The following is a 16,951-nucleotide window of genomic DNA, read 5'->3' as shown; positions in this document are numbered from 1 at the left end:
TCTCTCTCTCTCTCTCTCTCTCTCTGTCAAGTATGCAAGTATGCTACTCTTGAAATGAACTCTAAAATGGTTAGACCTCGAAGTGCCTAACTACCAATCTACCAATACCTTGATTTTCATAGGCAAAAGATTTCATGTAGAGTGATAACTCCCATGTTAACATGGCGAATCAGGAACTAGAACCTTAGGCTAACTTGGAAGCCAAAAGTCATACAATTTTTTTTTCTGAATTTCTGAGTGGTAACTGTGTGTTCTTGCCAGTAGACCTCAGGAAGTACCTGGGACTGGCTGTCAAGAGAAATAAATATAATGAATAGTGTTCAATGCCCAAAGGGCATTTTTTAAGTTCGGCACTGGCTTGAGATTGTCCACAATCGGCTCCGCTAGTTGGCACTTAAATCGGTAGCCAGCGAAGGGGAATAAGGAACCTTTACCTCCTCCTGCTTCCATTTAAGATACCTCAACATTCTTTCACTCTTAAGCACAAAGCTGCCATCTCTGTGCAAAGCAGTCCCCAAATCGAAGCACCAATAAGTGGACAATTCCGGGTCTACTTTCTCGGGACCCTTCTGCGCGATGTTTGCCCCGTACAGCACTAAAGTGATGCAAGCCACCCCAGCCTTCAAGGGCGAGGGCAGACGCCGGAACGTGACATAAACGACGCCCACTCCCCGTTTTCCAAGCCCCCAAACGGATTCAATTGTTGTTTCGTGGGGCTCTTTTTTTTTTTCCTTTTCTTCCTCCGAACCTCCGAAGTGTTCTTCCTTCCTATTGGCCGAAGCTGCCCCTTGACGCCACCCCGGCTTTGCTTACTGATTGGTCGGCTCTGGATGTGCCCAAGCCTTTTTCCCAGGGTGTGGCGCCCCCCTCCCGCCCCCAACAGGGTTCTGACCCCTGGCTCCTCCCTTTCCCCACCCCCCCTCCCGTTCCGAATGGTACCGCCCTGGCTCGGCTCCCCATGGCCCGGCCGCTGCCCTTAGGGCCCCCGGACGGGGCGGGGCACATTGGGGACGGGCAGAAGGCGGTGGTGGCGCCTTCCTGCCGAGCCCGAAGCCACCCCGCCACCCTTCTACAGCCCTCTTAGGTTCCACTTTCCCCTAAGCAGTTTTCGCCCTCCTTGGTAGCTCCGTCCCGTCTGTTGCAGCCCCCACTGGTCTTTTGGTCATCCCAAAGGGCAGCTTTCAATCCCAGTCCTCCGCGCTCGATACACGCCCATCCGCCTCCACCCTTGGGTTCTCGAAAGGCTTTCTCCACGGGTCTGTACACCCTTCCCCTCCGGGTCCCTCTTTCTAGCGGACTGTCCATCCATCCCCGGGACCTCCCTCCCAGTGTGTGGCCGTTCCTCCCAGCGGCCTCCCTTCACGGCGTTCCCCCTTCGTGGCCAGCGTGGTGGAGCCCCCCCTTTCTCTGTACCCCCGCGCTCTCTTATGTTGTCCCTTCACGTCCCACTCTAAGTCCCTCCCACGCCATTCCCCCACACACACACTCACACCCCTCCCTGCGAGGCGTCCCCCGGCGCCCCTCCCCTAGCCCCGCTTGTCTATGCCCCTCCCACCCACCCGGTCCTTTTGTCTCCTCTTTGGTCTCTTAAGTCCCCCGCCCCTCCCTCCCGGCCGCCCGCCCTCGCTCCCCGCGAGCACGCTCTTATCTTCCCCAGGTCCCGGCGCCCCGCCCCCTGGCCGCGCCCCGCCGGCCCCCCCCCCTCCCGCTGCCCCATCTCCGCCCTCGGCGCTCCGCCCCCTCCCCCCCGCCCCATCCCCCGTGGCTCGGGCCCTCCAGCCGGGCCCACCTCCCTCGTTCCCTGGTTCGCTCCTCCCGCCACAGTCTCCGCGGATCCCAGACCCACCCTTCTCCGGCCGCGGGCTCGGGCTCCCGCGCGCTCTCCCCACACTTGCACTCCTCCCTCCGCCCTGCTTTGCTACCTCGCCCAGGCCCCAAAGCCGCCCGGCCCGGGGCACTGTGCAACCAGCCCTCGGGGAAGCCTCTCTCTCGTTGCAAAGGTGCGGGCACCTTACGAGCAGACCCACAACCCAAGAGCTCAAACCGAACTGGGCCGGCCCAGGCCGCCTTTACATAGCCTAGCCCTCGGAACCCGTCCGGGACCTTGTGCCCGTCGGAAGAGTGTAGGGACCCGCTGAGCGCGAGCGCGGCTCCTCTGGCACGCCTGGAGCGCCCAGTGGACACGCTGCGACCCGAATGCCAGGGATGTCTTTACCCAAAGCCTCCTCCCAAACCCGTGCATTCAGTAGGCTGCTCCCACCTGAGGACTCGCGCTCAGCGGGCCTAGGTCGGGACGCTGTACCAAAATCCCCCAGCATCAGGAGCTCCATCAGTGAGAACCAGTGATAAGCCCTGACCACCCAGGGAGACAGGGAGCATTCACCTCTCAGCCTAGTGCTTTGTATCCACCGTCTGCAGGTGGAGGACCTGGAACTAAACTCATCTTAGGTGAGGGATGAACCAAGAAGAGAACCAAGCCACAAACCAATAACTAAAAAAAGTGTCTGTTTCCGTAATGCCCACATTGACGGTATCTCTCCCCTGAACCTCTTCTGCCGAAACCTTATTTACTCACCAGACTGGAAGCTCTTTGAAGGAGGTCCCTGTTCCTTACCCTAGCTCACTCAATGGATCTCTTGTGATTGGCAGATAACTGGATGTGTTTGTTAAACGTCCGCCTTTTGTGATTTAAGGTTGTAAGCTGGCGAGGGCCAGGACCAGATCGGGATTACTAGCTTGTGCCAGGCACAGCATGGTGCCCAAAGGGACGGACAACCAGTGGTGTGCAAAATTCGTGAAAGTGATTATGCAGGAGGCAAAAGCCTACCTCTTGGTCCCCAGAACTGTTCCGGAACTACACCTGAGTGAGGGAGAAACTAAGGAAGCTGCTTGAGCTCATCTGCAATCCAAAGCAGAGCTGGTGGCGCCAGGTATATAGTTCCAGTCACTAACTGAATACAAGTGTTAGCACTATGCACTACTGGGAGTGGGTTAGCAAGAAGACAGAAAATCATCCATTTCAGTTTCCAACGGAAACCGAACAAAGTAACTAGCCAGGGTTTTCTCACTGTGAAACAGACTGTCCCATATAAGGAACAAACCTGTAGCTCTCCATCTGTTTGCCCCAAGGTCGAGCTGAACCCCAATCTGTCCTTAGAAGAAGGCTGCAAACGGACTGGAATCCCTCAACAGCAATTAAGGCGCGCTGGGGAGGTAGGGGTGGGAGATGGTGAGAAAACTCCTTCCTCCCATTTATGGGTGTATTCATCCTGCGCTTTGCAGCCGCTCATTGGTAACCTGCTCACTTTCTGGTTAGTAAAGCTCCCTGCCCACCTCAAAAGCCCACCCTCCCTGGTTGGTCTGTGTGCCCTGTCCTTCCTCAGCCCGACACTGTCTTCACCCAAGCCAGCCTGCTCTAAATGGACACGGTCAGTGATCCAAGCAGAAACTGAAACAGTAACAATCAGACAGTGTCAAGAGACTCCGGCAGAGATGCCTCGGATGGCCCGGCCTCCTCCTCAGCCTTGGCACAGATGTTCTTATTGTCCAGGAAAGAAATACCAAATTCCCTCTTCAAGCTGGACAGGGGATATTGCAAAGCTTATCCCCAAGGCCCAGCCCAGTTCTTCTGCCCCCTGATTATTCTTCAGACTGAGACTCTCACCATCCCCTTACCCATGCTAGACAAGAGTTTTCTCCCCCACACCAAAGAGATTAAGGGGAGTGGGACTGGAGCTGCAGGAGATTACTGAACTGTTCTGCAGTTCTCTTTAGGGACTGTTAGCACATCAAAATACATATTTGGAAAATGTTCACAATTAACACTGGGGAAAAAAAACAGTAAACACAGTGTCACTTTGCCAGGCTCAACAGTTTTGTTTTGTTTTGTTTAAATGCTAATGGCCTCAAATGGGGAGCAGCATCCATCAGTTAAATAAACAAGCCATTAGACTGAGACTAGAAGTGTCAACACATGACTAATCTACTAATTGGGAGAAGCCATAGAGTAGCGAGGAACGAGGCAACAAAGCATGCTGGAGGCTGTGTAGTGGACAGCTCAGGCACTTAGCACGTGGGTCTCAGAGCTAACAAGACCTACATTTGAATCCTGCCCTCAAACAGTTAACAGCACTGGCCTGGGTGAGTTGCTTCATTGAAACATTCTGTAGAATGGGCATAATGATGGTACCCATATCACAGGATTATTAGACGCTGAACTGAGACGATACCAGAAAAGCTGTCGCTACTGGTCCTGCAATATCACCACCATCCCATGCCTGGTTGCCTACACCTGATAACATGGGTACCTTGCAAACAATGAGCAGTCAGTAGGCATGCATGCCTCCGGTCCCCAGGATCCCAGCACCCACTGCATATCTAACAAGGGCTTGCTTTTGGTTGATTAATTCTAAGATGTTTACATTGAATAATTGGGAGTTTTCTTTTTATTTTGGAGCTAGGATCTGGCATAGTCAGACAAGTCCTCAAAAATCACTATATAGCTGAGGATGGCCTTAGACTCTTGATCTTCCTGCTTCCACCTACCAAATGCTGAGATTATGTGTCTGTGTCACCAAGCCCGGCTGGTTCTAACTTCCTTTCTTTCCTTTGTTTCAGACAGAGTCTCATTCTGTAGTGCTGGTTGACCTGGAACTTGCTAGGTAGAAAAGGCTGGCCTTAGACTCACAGAGATCCACCTGCTTCTTCTGCTTTTCCAATTAAAAATGTGTTCATCACCACACCGTGGTTGTCACTTCTTAAGAAGGTCAATGCTTGTAACCTGGAATTCACTCTGGAACTTAACAATCTAGTGTCCTATCCCAAGGTTGCTGAATTCTGGGTCCTCTCTGCTACCACTTACCAAATAGAATTGAGGTAAGCTGGCCCTCAAAATGAGATCCATCTTGGTGGCACCCTAGGTGTCCTTCTCTACCCAGCCAGCCCCAACCTCAGTGCTGTGGACGGCTCATAGCTACTTTTACTCTTATGGTAGATGGAGACATGGTGCTCTCTATATTGACAGGACCCAGAGTGCAGAAGGAAAGGGCAGAGACAGGTGCACAAGACCTCCCAGAACATATAGCAACGAAGCTGATGATCTTTGCTCTCTTGTCCCACCCATTTTCCCTTTTAAAAATACTACCATTTGCTTGCTTGGTTAGTCGGCAGCTTGGTTGGTCGGTCAGTTTTTCAAGACAAGGTCTCACTTTGTAGCCGTAGCTGTCCTGGAACTCACGGTAGAGAAGACTGGCCTCGAACTCACAGAACTCTACCTGCCTTTGCCTCCTGAGTACTTTTCTTTTTTAAAGAAAAAAGCAACATCTCACTATGTAACCCTGGTTGACCTAGAACTCACTGTGTTGACAAGACCACTCTCAAAAGACTTGCCTGCCTCTGCCTCCCAAGTTCTGGGATAGAAGGCAAATGCCACCATGCCTGGTCCTGCAATTATGAATTTAGGCGTGTCAGGCACAAGCACTATGGAGCAGTTGTCGGGAAGCCAGCTTGTCGCAGTTGGTTCTCTTCTACTGTGTGCGTCCTGGAGATTAAACTGGTCATCAGGCTTGGCAGCAAGTGCTTTTACCCATAGAGCTATCTCACCAGCTCCTGTTTCCTTTGAAGTCCACTGTTTTTCTACTCACCTGCCAAGACCTGTCCTCAGCTACATACAATTGCTTAATCATTCAACCCTGTAGTCTTGCATGGACATTCACATTGCATTTTCTCTTCTTTTACTATTCTAGGAATCTTGCTCACTACATAGAAGGTGAATGCATTTTGGGGATTCCTTTTGTGTAATCAAGAAGTTAAGCTGGTCGTGGTTTAACCTGCCACCCCTTTCTGGGTCTTAGAGTTGAATGCTAGCAACTTTTTGTTGTTGTTGATGTTACTTGGGGGGAACATCCTGTCTAGTAGTTCAAACCTAGAAGTCCAGCACTTGGGAAGCTGAGAATAGAGGCTCGATCTGGGGCCAGCCTAGGCCAGAGTGAAATCCTGTCTCAAACAAACAACAACAAAAAACTCTGCAAGTGCCCAAAAAGGAATAACTATAGATTTAAGGGAATTTCTGATCGATTCGCAGGTTGAGGAGGTATGGAAGAGAAAGTTGACCTTCTGAGATCCAAGATATTTAATGGTTTATTTGTTTGTTGTTAGGATTTTATTGGTTTGGGTAGTTTTGTAGTTTTTGTTTGTTGGAGGGGCATGCCCCAGGGGTCAGAGAACTTGCTGGAACTGGTTCTCTCCTCCCACCATGTATGTTCTGAGGATCAAACTCCGGTTGTCAGGCTTGGCAGCAAGAACCTTTACCTCCTGAGCCATCTTGCTAGCCCAGTTCTGAAGTTTGTTTTGTTTTCAACTTTTTTATTTGTTAAAGATTTGTTTATCTTATTTAACGTATCTAAGTGTTTCTGCCCGTATGTATGTATGCATGTGTATTGCATGTGTGTAGAGCAGATGGTTGGGAGCCACTCTGTGGGTGCCTTGGGAATCAAACTCAGGTCCTCTGGAAGAGCAATAAGTGCTTATAATCATTAAGCCATATCTCTAGCCTCTGTTTTTATGACAAGGTCTCAAGTTGCCTTGAATTCAATTCGTAGTTGAGGAAAAGTTTGACTGGTCTTTCTGCCTCCACGTCTCCAGTACTAGACATGCGTGTACCACTATACCTAGCTTTGTGAGGTGCTGGAGGTAGGACCCAGAACTTCATATAGGTTAGGCAAGCACTCTGTCAACCAAGCAAACATCTCCAGCGTTATAATCTTCAGTACTGCTTCTTTGTAAATTCTGCCTTGAATTTAGAGTCCTAAGTAGACAGACTCTCGTCAACATGCATAGGCATTCATCTCAGCACTTCTGCAGTTGGAGTACCCCTAACACCGGCAATGGAGTTAGTTCTCAGACTCAATTCTCCTTCAGCTACTCTTCCACCTAAGCCTTGGATTACGCTCCCTCCTGGCTCCGCACTTGCTTTTGCTTTTGTTCTCACTCTGTGGTCCAGGCTGATCCCAAGGTCTCCAAAGTCCTCCCACCTCAGTCTTCCAAGTGCTAAAATTCCAGGCATGCGTGCTGGAGCCCCAGCTCTGTGAATAACAAACAAAAAGGAGGGGGTTCGTCTGAGTCAACTCTCCCCAGGGATTAAGGGGTTAATGTGTTCTCCTACCTGCTTCAACAATTCAAATTGCACTTCTCCAAGCGCAAGTTCAGTTCCAGAGTCCAGGCTGTTGGCAACTATGTTGCCTATTTGGACCACCCATATTAGCCCCTCCCCCTTGTTTTTCGGCAAATCAAATTCTCCTCCTTAAAGGACTAGCTGAACTGACCTTGTTACAGAAAGATGCCCCCCCGGGGGGAGGGATGGTCCCCCAGGTGAATTTCAGCTTTTCTTTCCCTAGTAGTTCATAACATGGTATCCCCCCACCTTGCAGGACCTTCTTGCCAACTATCTGGCATAGTTTTTCTTCTGTTACACAAATGTAACCTTCTTGAGGACAAGAAGCGTTTCAGAGCCAGACATTTGGTGGCACACACCTTCAATCCCAGCACTCCAGAGGGAGACAGAAGCAGACAGGTAGAGCTCTGTAAAATCAAGGCTACCCTCCCTCCGCTACATAGCAAGTTTCAAGCCCATCATAAAAAAGGGGGGGGGTATTCAGATGTCCATGCTTCAATACTTAGGCGTCAGGTGTTTTACGGGTTATATAACTCATTTCACATTCAGCACAACTATATAAAATAGGCACTCTTATTGTGCCCACTTTACAGAGGTGAAGGCGTGGATTTACCTTGTTTGCCCAGATAAGGAAACAGAAGATTTGAGATTCAAATGGCAATTCCCTTCTCTCTAGGCCTTGCAGCCTTCAAAGGTATCAAACAGCCAGGCTACCACTGTCTCTGCTTCCATTTTATAGCATACAGACATACTTTGCGCATGCCCTTGGCACTTTGCTATACAGTCGCACACACAGTGACCTGCATGTAAAATACTTAGACTGATAATTTCTCTGTATGAAAACGCTCCTAACTCACCTGAGCCGGGTTAAGGGGGAGAGGATGGCTGACCATACCCAGGTACTCCACAAAACAGATACAAACTTTCTTTCTCATTCTCCTACCAGCAGAGTGTGTTTTGGAACTCTACAGCAACCTTGGAACTTGAACCTTTCTTCTCAGTCTAACTGGCTTCTTACTGTCTGTCTTGTTGTTTACAACTTTGATGGACTTATCTGGGCATTCCTTTGCTTATTTTTGTGCCAATATCTCTAAATCTCAAAGCACCCACATGTGAATTCCTGATGGTCCCATAGCCCGGTGGGTCCTCCCTCACTACTCTCCATATCTAAATTCTCCAAGGCACTGGTTCAGTTTCTCCTCCTTCCAGAAGCTGGCCCAGACTCTGATCACCTGCGGGCTTCTTTGATCTGCTCTGGTTTTGTTGTATATCTCCCATCTGGCCCAGACTCTCCCTGCCTCTTCCTCAACAGTACTGAGCTTACAAGTATGTCAGTACCACGCCCAGCTCTGATTTTTCTTTTAACCCAAATCTTGATTCTCATCTTGATTCTCTGCTTGCACTCACTCCCCCACCCCTTCTCTAGTTGCTTCTTACGGACTGTTTCCTGACCACACTAGTCCCTTGAGTTTGCAGAAGGTCTAGGAGAGACTTCATCCAATCCCTTTCTCTTGCCCATGAAGCTCTTATTTCCTCTAACCACTGCACACGCGGTGGGTATGGAACACAAATGAATGAATGAATGAATGAATGAATGAATGAATGAATTGTGTGATTTTTTTAAAGGGCCTAGACCAGCATTAGTAGTGGTGCATGCCTTCTATCCCAGAATTTAAGAGGCAAGAGGCAGGAGGATCTCTGAGTTCTAGGCTACCCTGGTCTACAGAGATAGTTCCAGGACAGTTAGGGCCACACAGAGAAACCTAGTCGTGCAAAACAAACAAACAAACAAACAAACAAACAAGCGTAGACCAATTACCCACCTTCAAATGCTACCATGTTGGCCCTGGGGATTGAGCCAAGATATTTAAGCCCTCAAGTGCTGAGGTATTTCACTGGCCCCATGGTGGCCTCCTTGCTCAAGTGTCCTGCAGTGTAGACAAAGCGAGAATGCATAAGGTGGAAACCAGTTGGACTGTCTCTGGTTTCAGCACCAGCTAGGAAGTTAGGTAGCAGTAAGGGGTTACAGTTCATATTCTACTCTTTTGTCAGACATTGGAAAGGGAGCACTGCCCTTGATCTTGCCACTCTACTTAAAAGATGCCCTCCTGCTGCTTGGTGGTAGCACACACCTCCCCCCCCCCAGCTGAGGACCAAATCCAGGGCCTTGCGCTTGCTAGGCAAGCGCTCTACCATTGGGCTAAATCCCCAACCCCAGCACACACCTTTAATCCCAGAATTTAGGAGGCAGAGGCAGAGTCCAGCCTGGTTTACAGAGTGAGTTCTAGGACAGCCAGGGCTACAGAGATCCTTGTCTTAAAAATTAAAAAAAAAGAAAAGCCCTCCCTTCTGCTTGCCTATAAGAAAATACCACCCTAGTTAAAAATGCTAATCCGTGCTTGTAATTCTAGTACTCAGAAAACTAAGGCACGACAGTTGCTTCCGTTTTGAGACCAGCATGGGTCTAGGTCAACCTGGGTTACAGACAGAGATGCCCCCACCCCCAAATAGGACCCTGAGTTGGAGATAGTGCCACATGCTTTTAATTCCAGCACCTTGGAAATACAGGTAGCAAGATCGGGAGTTCAAAGCCAACCTCTTCCACATAGTAAGTTCAAGCTCAGTTTGAAGCATATGATCTGTCTCAAAAAACAAAAGTACCTTCTTTGAGCTTTGGTGGGGGCGCCGATATTCGAGACAGGGTTTCTCTGTGTAATGGCCCTAGCTGTCCTGGAATTCACTTTGTCGACCAAGCTGGCCTCACAGAGATCCTCCTCCCTCTGCCTCCCGAGTGCTAGGATGAAAGGCATGCGCCACCACTGCCTGGTTCATGTTTGATTTTAAAAGGGGAGGTGGATTCCTGATTGACCCACATTCCGCTCGGTACCTAACTACCCCACACCCTTTCTTTTGAGTCAGGGTCTTATTTTACACTGACTGAGCTGGTACTTAACAAATATAGCCCAGGTTGGCCTTAAACTTGAAATCCTTCTGCCTTATACTTCTTGGGTACAAGTGTGTACCATCACACCAAGCTCCCCATATACTTTCCAACCAAAAATATTTATAATATGGGAGTAAGTAGGCAGAAGTGGGGCTTATTCCACCGCACAGATAAGGAGTCTTCCTCTGGTCAGATTCTGGAGACTGGCCTATAGATGCACTTGAGGAATCGACTGTGGCCTAGAGAAAGGTGAAAGTTCAGTCTGTGGCTAGGTTATTAATATCAGGATTAGAAGTCAGGGTGACTGTCAAGTCCCTGGGGACATCCTATCCAAGACAGCAGTCACAGGACGGGGGGAATGACTCAAGAGTGGAGCATTGCGGGTTGGGGATTTAGCTCAGTGGTAGAGCCCTGGGTTCGGTCCCCCACTCTGAAAAAAAAAAAAAAAAAGAGTGGAGCATTGCCTAGCACGGACAAGGCTCTGGCATCCATCCCCAAAGTGACACAGTGATGGCTGTCAGGAAAGAGGCTTCCTTGGGATGCTTTGTTCTGTGAGGCAGTGAAAGGTTCATGAAATCAGCCTCAGGGGCCAACTTCGACTCCTGACTCTGACACTACTTTTCTCTAGAGACATGAGACAAATCATTTCCCTTCTCCAATCCACATTCCTCATGTAAACAATGCTAAAGAGCAGTGCTAGTCTCTTAGGGTCCCAGAAGAAAGTCTAAGACTCCAGAAAATGGAAAGTAGCAAAAAGAACGAAATACTATATTCCTCTATTTAAAATGTTATAGAAAAGACTGAGGAGCTGGCCCAGTTCGTAGAGCGCTTGCTTAGCATTCGTGGAGTCCGGAATTCCATCCCCAACATGGAATAATCTAGGCATAGTGAATCGCATTCTCAGCATGGAGGTGCAGGCAAGGGAATCAGAAATTCAACGTCATCCTCAACTGTGTAGTAAATGTAAGGCCAACATAGGCTACATGAGATCCTCTCTCAAAAATGAACATATTTATGTATGTATGTATATATACATATGTATGACTACCACATGCTCATTGTAGAAGTTTTCAAAATACAGGAAACTATAAAAATCATAAAACTCATTTGTAATCCTACCAACATAAGGCTTACTAGTGTTAACATTTTAGTATTTTATTTGTATCTATTACATGCTTATCTTTTATTTTTAATTGGTTATTTATTGACTACATGCCAAATTAATAACCACATGCTAAGGATAGCACATTGCTTTTTAACATTTTTTTTCATTTTAAACATTTTTATTATATTTATTTAGTGTGTTTGAACACACGTGTATGCTTGCACACATGTTATTTTGTGTGTGTGTGTGTGTGTGTGTGTGTGTGTGTGTGTGTGTGTGTATTCAGGCCAACACTCATGCACAATAAAAGGATCCATTATGGACATAGTATCAAACTGCTTTCTAAATATTTATATTACTACTCATAGATTAGTGCTATTCTCAGCTTTGGTCAGAGAAGATTCTGTTTTCAGTGGATAACAGTTGGTGCAGAGACTCATAACTAACCAAAGTATCAAGAGTGACTGCGAGTGCTCAGCCCTAAATGGGACATCTAAATATACTCCCCAAAGGCACAGGGACCACTACAGAAGAAGGAGCTGAAAGAATGTCAGAGTAGCCAGGCATCTTTAGTCCCAGCACTCAGGGGGCAGAGGCAGGTGGATCTCTGAGTTCCAGCCTGGTCAATAGAGTGAGTTCCAGGACAGCCAGGGCTACACAGTGAAACCCTGTCTCAAAAAAATAAAAAAATAAAAAGAATGTCAGCTCAGAGGCTAGGGAGAAGTATTGTGAAATGCTGTCCTCTGGATGAGGGCTGTTGCACCCATCAACCCGCAGCAGCAGCAATGACCTGCATGAGAATACCCGCACAAGACTGGGCCTATGACATTGCATCATTGACTGAATAGGGGCTTTGATGCTCCACCCCTCCCGGAGGGCATATAGACAGGGAATGCCTTTCAGGAGAGTCCTAGTCCTCGGAGGTGTTGGCAATGGTAAATTTGCCTTGCTCAAGAAAATAGCCTCTAATCCACGTTCATACAAGCAACTCTAATGAAATGAAGCGGAGCCCACAAAGAAAGACTTGAAAGTAGGAGGAGACATGTGGGGAAGAATATGGGTTCGATGGGAGAGGGAAGTGGATAAGAGATAGTAATGGGGAGAATATGATCAAAGAACACTATACTTTGAAATTATGAAAAAAATATTTAACTATCCATTCTTGGACAGAAAAAGGAAAAGATGATAGTGGTGTATTAGATAAACTCCATTACATAATGGGATGAAGATGGCCTTGCACTGCTCAGTATAATAAAGTAAAATAAAATAAAACAAAATAAAATAAAATGATACCTTATGGGTCTGTGGGCATAGTTAATGGTAGAGTATATGCTGAGCATGCAAGTGGCCCTTGGTTTAGTCCCCAGCATGCAAACCTATTGGTAAGGAGGAAATAGTTTAGGACATGACGAAGAAAGCCTGGGGCTTAAGCAGGGTGTGGTGTCACACATTTGTAATCCCTACTACTTGGGAGGAAGATAGAGACAAGAGAATCAGGTCATCCTCAGCTACTAAGTGAATTTGAGGTCTGCCTGGGCTACATGAGACTCGATTCAGACAGAACAAACAACTTAAAAGATTGGGGTTTAATTGTTTACCTTTGAATGTGTCTGAAGTTTCCCATCATGAAATTTGATATGTGTACTTCTTGATCTAGGGGTTTCTAAAATTAGATATGTACAAAGGATATTAATAAGAAATTGTATTTGGGATAGAGAGATGGCTCAGTGATTAAGAACACTGGCTGCCGCCAAGTGGTGGTCTCAAAAGCAAAGACAACCAAAAACAAACAAGATCACTGGCTGCTCTCCCAGGGAGCCCAGGTTTGGTTCCCAGCACTGAGATAGTGACTCATCAACCATCATCTGTAACTCCATTCCGGAGATCTGATGCCTTCTTCTGGCCTCCAAGGACCAAAGGTAGGCACACATTTGGTGTGCATCCATACATGTAGGCAAAACACCCACACACATAAAATAAAATGAAAGAACTTCAAAATATTTCAAAAGAAATTATATTGATAATAATAAAGTGACAAGATTAACAATTATATATTCGATAAAATGTTAGATAAATAAATTATTGTACAGTCACTGAGTAGAGCACACAAGGAGACTTTCTTCTTTTTCAAGAACACTGAACATTTAAAAAATAGTGTGTTCAAAGGATGCTCATTATCATTGAAAAGCAAAACAAGTGTGTGTGTGTGTGTGTGTGTGTGTGTGTGTGTGTGTGTCTGTGTCTGTGTCTGTGTGTGTTCAGCATTATACACACCTGGTGCCTGCAAAGGCTGGAAGGGCCTTGGGTCCATCAGAGTTATAAACAGTTGTGAATTGTCCTATAGATGCTGGAAACTGAATCCAGGTCCTCTGTAAAAATGACAAGCCCTTTAAACACTGAAACACTTTTCCAGGACTCCTAATGGATAATTTTTAAAGTAAATCCTGGAAAGCATATACTTCGGGCATGCATAGTTTAACATGGATAATTTCATCATATAAACATGCTAGGGCTCTGCAGCTAAGAGCACTGACTACTCTTCCAGAAGTCCTGCCTTTGATCCTCAGAGCCCACACCATAATTTACAGCTATCTAACGCCAGTCCTGGGGGGATCCAATACCTTCTGGCCTCTATAGGTATCAGGTACTAACGTGGTACACAGAAATACGTGCAGACAAAACACCAATACACATAGAAATAAATTTAAAAAATTAATTCCACAAACTGCAAACAAACAAACCAAGTGGATCCAAGCACCTTGGAGGCAGAAGCAGAAAGACAGAGAGTTCTAGGCTGGCCTAGGATGTATACCCAGACCCCTGTGTACAAATAAACATGGGTGTAGTGACAAGTAGATCAAGGGACTTCTGGGATCAGGTAGATGAAGTGGTGATCTGTCAAAGAGAATCAGAAAATTTTGGGGGAAAACAGATGTTCTGTGTCTTGATCTTAGGGGTAGATGCATATGTCAACATTCACCTAATTGTATAATTTAAATGAATTTAGTTGGGCTAGGAAGGTAGCCACAGGTAGAATGGTTCCCTAGCATATGTGAGGTTCTAGGTATATTATGTGGGAGGCAGAAGCAGAGGGATAGTGTGGCAGTTTAAATAGGTTTGGCTCCCATATACTCATATGTTTGGATGCTTGGCCCAAAGGGAATGGCACTATTAGGAGGTGTGTCCTTGTTGGAGTAGGTGTGTCCTTGTTGGAGGAAGTGTGTCGCTGTGGGGAAGGTGTCAGGGTGTTCTGTGCTCAAGTTCCATCCAGTGTGGAACACAGTCTCCTCCCTGTTGCCTGCAGATCACAATGTAGAATTCTGCGCTCCATCTCTAGCTCCTTCTCTAGCACTGTGTCTGCCTGGACACTGCCACGCTTCTTACCATGATGATAACTGACTAAACATCTTACTCTGTAAGCCAGCCCCAATTAAATGCTGTCCTTCATAGGAGCTGCTGGGCTCATGGTATCTCTTCAGAGAAATGAACCCTCACTAAGACAGATTGTCATGAGTTTGAAGCCAGTCTGAGACATAGAGTAAGACCTTTACTCAAAAAAAGGGACCATATTTCTTTTTCACCACTATTCTAAAACTGAATGATACAGAAAATACCTTCAGCACAGCTCCTATGTTAGATACCATAAAGAGTTTCAGACAGGTAGATCGATGAACAGACAGACCAGACAGGCAGGCAGGCAGGCAGGCAGGCAGGCAGGGGTGGCAGGCAGGCAGGCAGGCAGGCAGGCAGGCAGGCAGGCAGGCAGGCAGACAGATGTGTTTTTCAAGACAGGATCTCTCTATGTAGCCCTTGCTGTCCTGGAACGTACTCTGTAGACCAGGCTGACCACCGACCCAGAGGCCTGCCTTCCTCTGCTTCCTGAATGCCGGGATTAAAGGTCTGTGCCACCACTGCCTTGCTAATACATATGTACACATTTTACATAAGTCTGGCTTCACTAAAGGAACTCTTATTAAATTTACTTTATTTGAGGTTGCTTTACCTCCCTGTATGTCTGTGCAACAGGTGTATGCCTGGTGGGTACCCAGGGAAGTCAGAAAAGGAGTCAGAGTCCCAGGAAGCATAGTTGCAGACAGTCGTTAGGCGTCCTGTGGGTGCTGGGCATTGACTCGGGATCCCTGAGAGCTGTAGTGATAAAAAGCAGTTAGTGGAGAGGGTAGCAAGTGCTTTAAACTGCTGAGCCATTTCTGCAGCCTCAGTTTCATATATTTTTAAGCAAATAAATAAAGCTGATTTTTTTAAAAAAGACTTTTTTCTAAACTTTCGACATGGAGTGTAAATGGAACAAATAAATATTAAAATGCAGAACTCAGTATTGAAAATGCACTTCTTGGTGCAGCTCGGTTGGTAGAGTCCTGCCCCGACATGTATGGAACTCTGGATTCTCCCCCTACCACCGTATACACTGGGGATGGGATCCCATGCCTGCAGTCCCAGTACTTCCTGGGAGGTGGAGACAAGCAGATGTAGAGTTCAACATCATCTCAGCTACACAGCAAGTGTAAGATCAGCCTGGCCGATAGCCTACCTCAAAAAGCCAAAAGAGAAGGAGAGAGGAGGAGGATAGATTTCTGCTGTAGCCTAGTATTTTGTCCACTTGTTTTTGTTTCATGTTTTTTTTTATCGTGCGATTGTGTGTGTACACTAGAGTACATGTGCTTGGAGGTCAAAGAATGACTTCGCGAAGTCAGGTTTCTTCTGCGACCTTTACATGGGTTCCGAAGGATTGAACTTGGGTCATGAAGTTTTCAAATTGAGTGTGCTCTTACGTCATTTCACTGAACCGCTTTTGATTTGTTTCTATTTTGTTTTGTCGAGATAGGATCTTGCTACATAGCTAAGGCTGGTCGCAAAATCACTGTGTAGCCCATGTTGCCCTTGAGTTCGAGATGATCCTCCTGTTTCAGTTTTTCTAATGCTGGGATTACAGGCTTGTGCCACCACTCCCGGTGTATTGGCTATCAGAATGCAGTATAAACCAGGTGTGGTGCTGAATGCCTTTAATCCCAGAACTGGGGGTGGGGTCGATGCAGAGGCAGGTGGATCTCTGAACTTAAGAACAGCCTGATCTACTAATTGAGTTTAATTGAGCTCCCGGACACCAAAGCTATTACCACAGAGTGATCCTGTCTCAGAGGGGGGGGAGGGAGGGGAAGGGAGAGGGAGGGGGGAGGGAGGGAAGGAGGGAGGGGAGAGGAGAGGGGAGAGAGAGAGAGAGAGAGAGAGAGAGAGAGAGAGAGAGAGAGAGAATTTATTGTAAATTGCCAATTTGTGTCCTTCTCTGAGGTGCTCGTCTTTTTCCTTGTGAACTTGTAAGACACTCTTTCTCTTTTAAATTAAGACATTCCGGCGGGCTGGAGAGATGGCTGAAAGGTTAAATGTTCTTGCTACTCTTCTAAAAGAACCTGTTCTCAGCTCCTAGCACCCATGTCAGGTGGCTCATGACTGTAAGTGACTTCAGCTCTAGGACATCCAACACCTTCATCTGGCTCCTGTGAACACACACACACACACACACACACACACACACACACACACACACACACACACACACACCACACACCACACCCCACACACACCACACACACGCCCCACACCCACCCCACACACACCCACACCACACACACACACACACCACACCACACACACACACACCACACACACACACCACACACACACACACCCACACACACCACACCACACACACACC

This window comes from Rattus rattus, chromosome X (genome assembly GCF_011064425.1).
Source record: "Rattus rattus isolate New Zealand chromosome X, Rrattus_CSIRO_v1, whole genome shotgun sequence".
Classification (NCBI taxonomy): Eukaryota; Metazoa; Chordata; class Mammalia; order Rodentia; family Muridae; genus Rattus; species Rattus rattus.
This window is presented reverse-complemented; position numbering follows the sequence as displayed.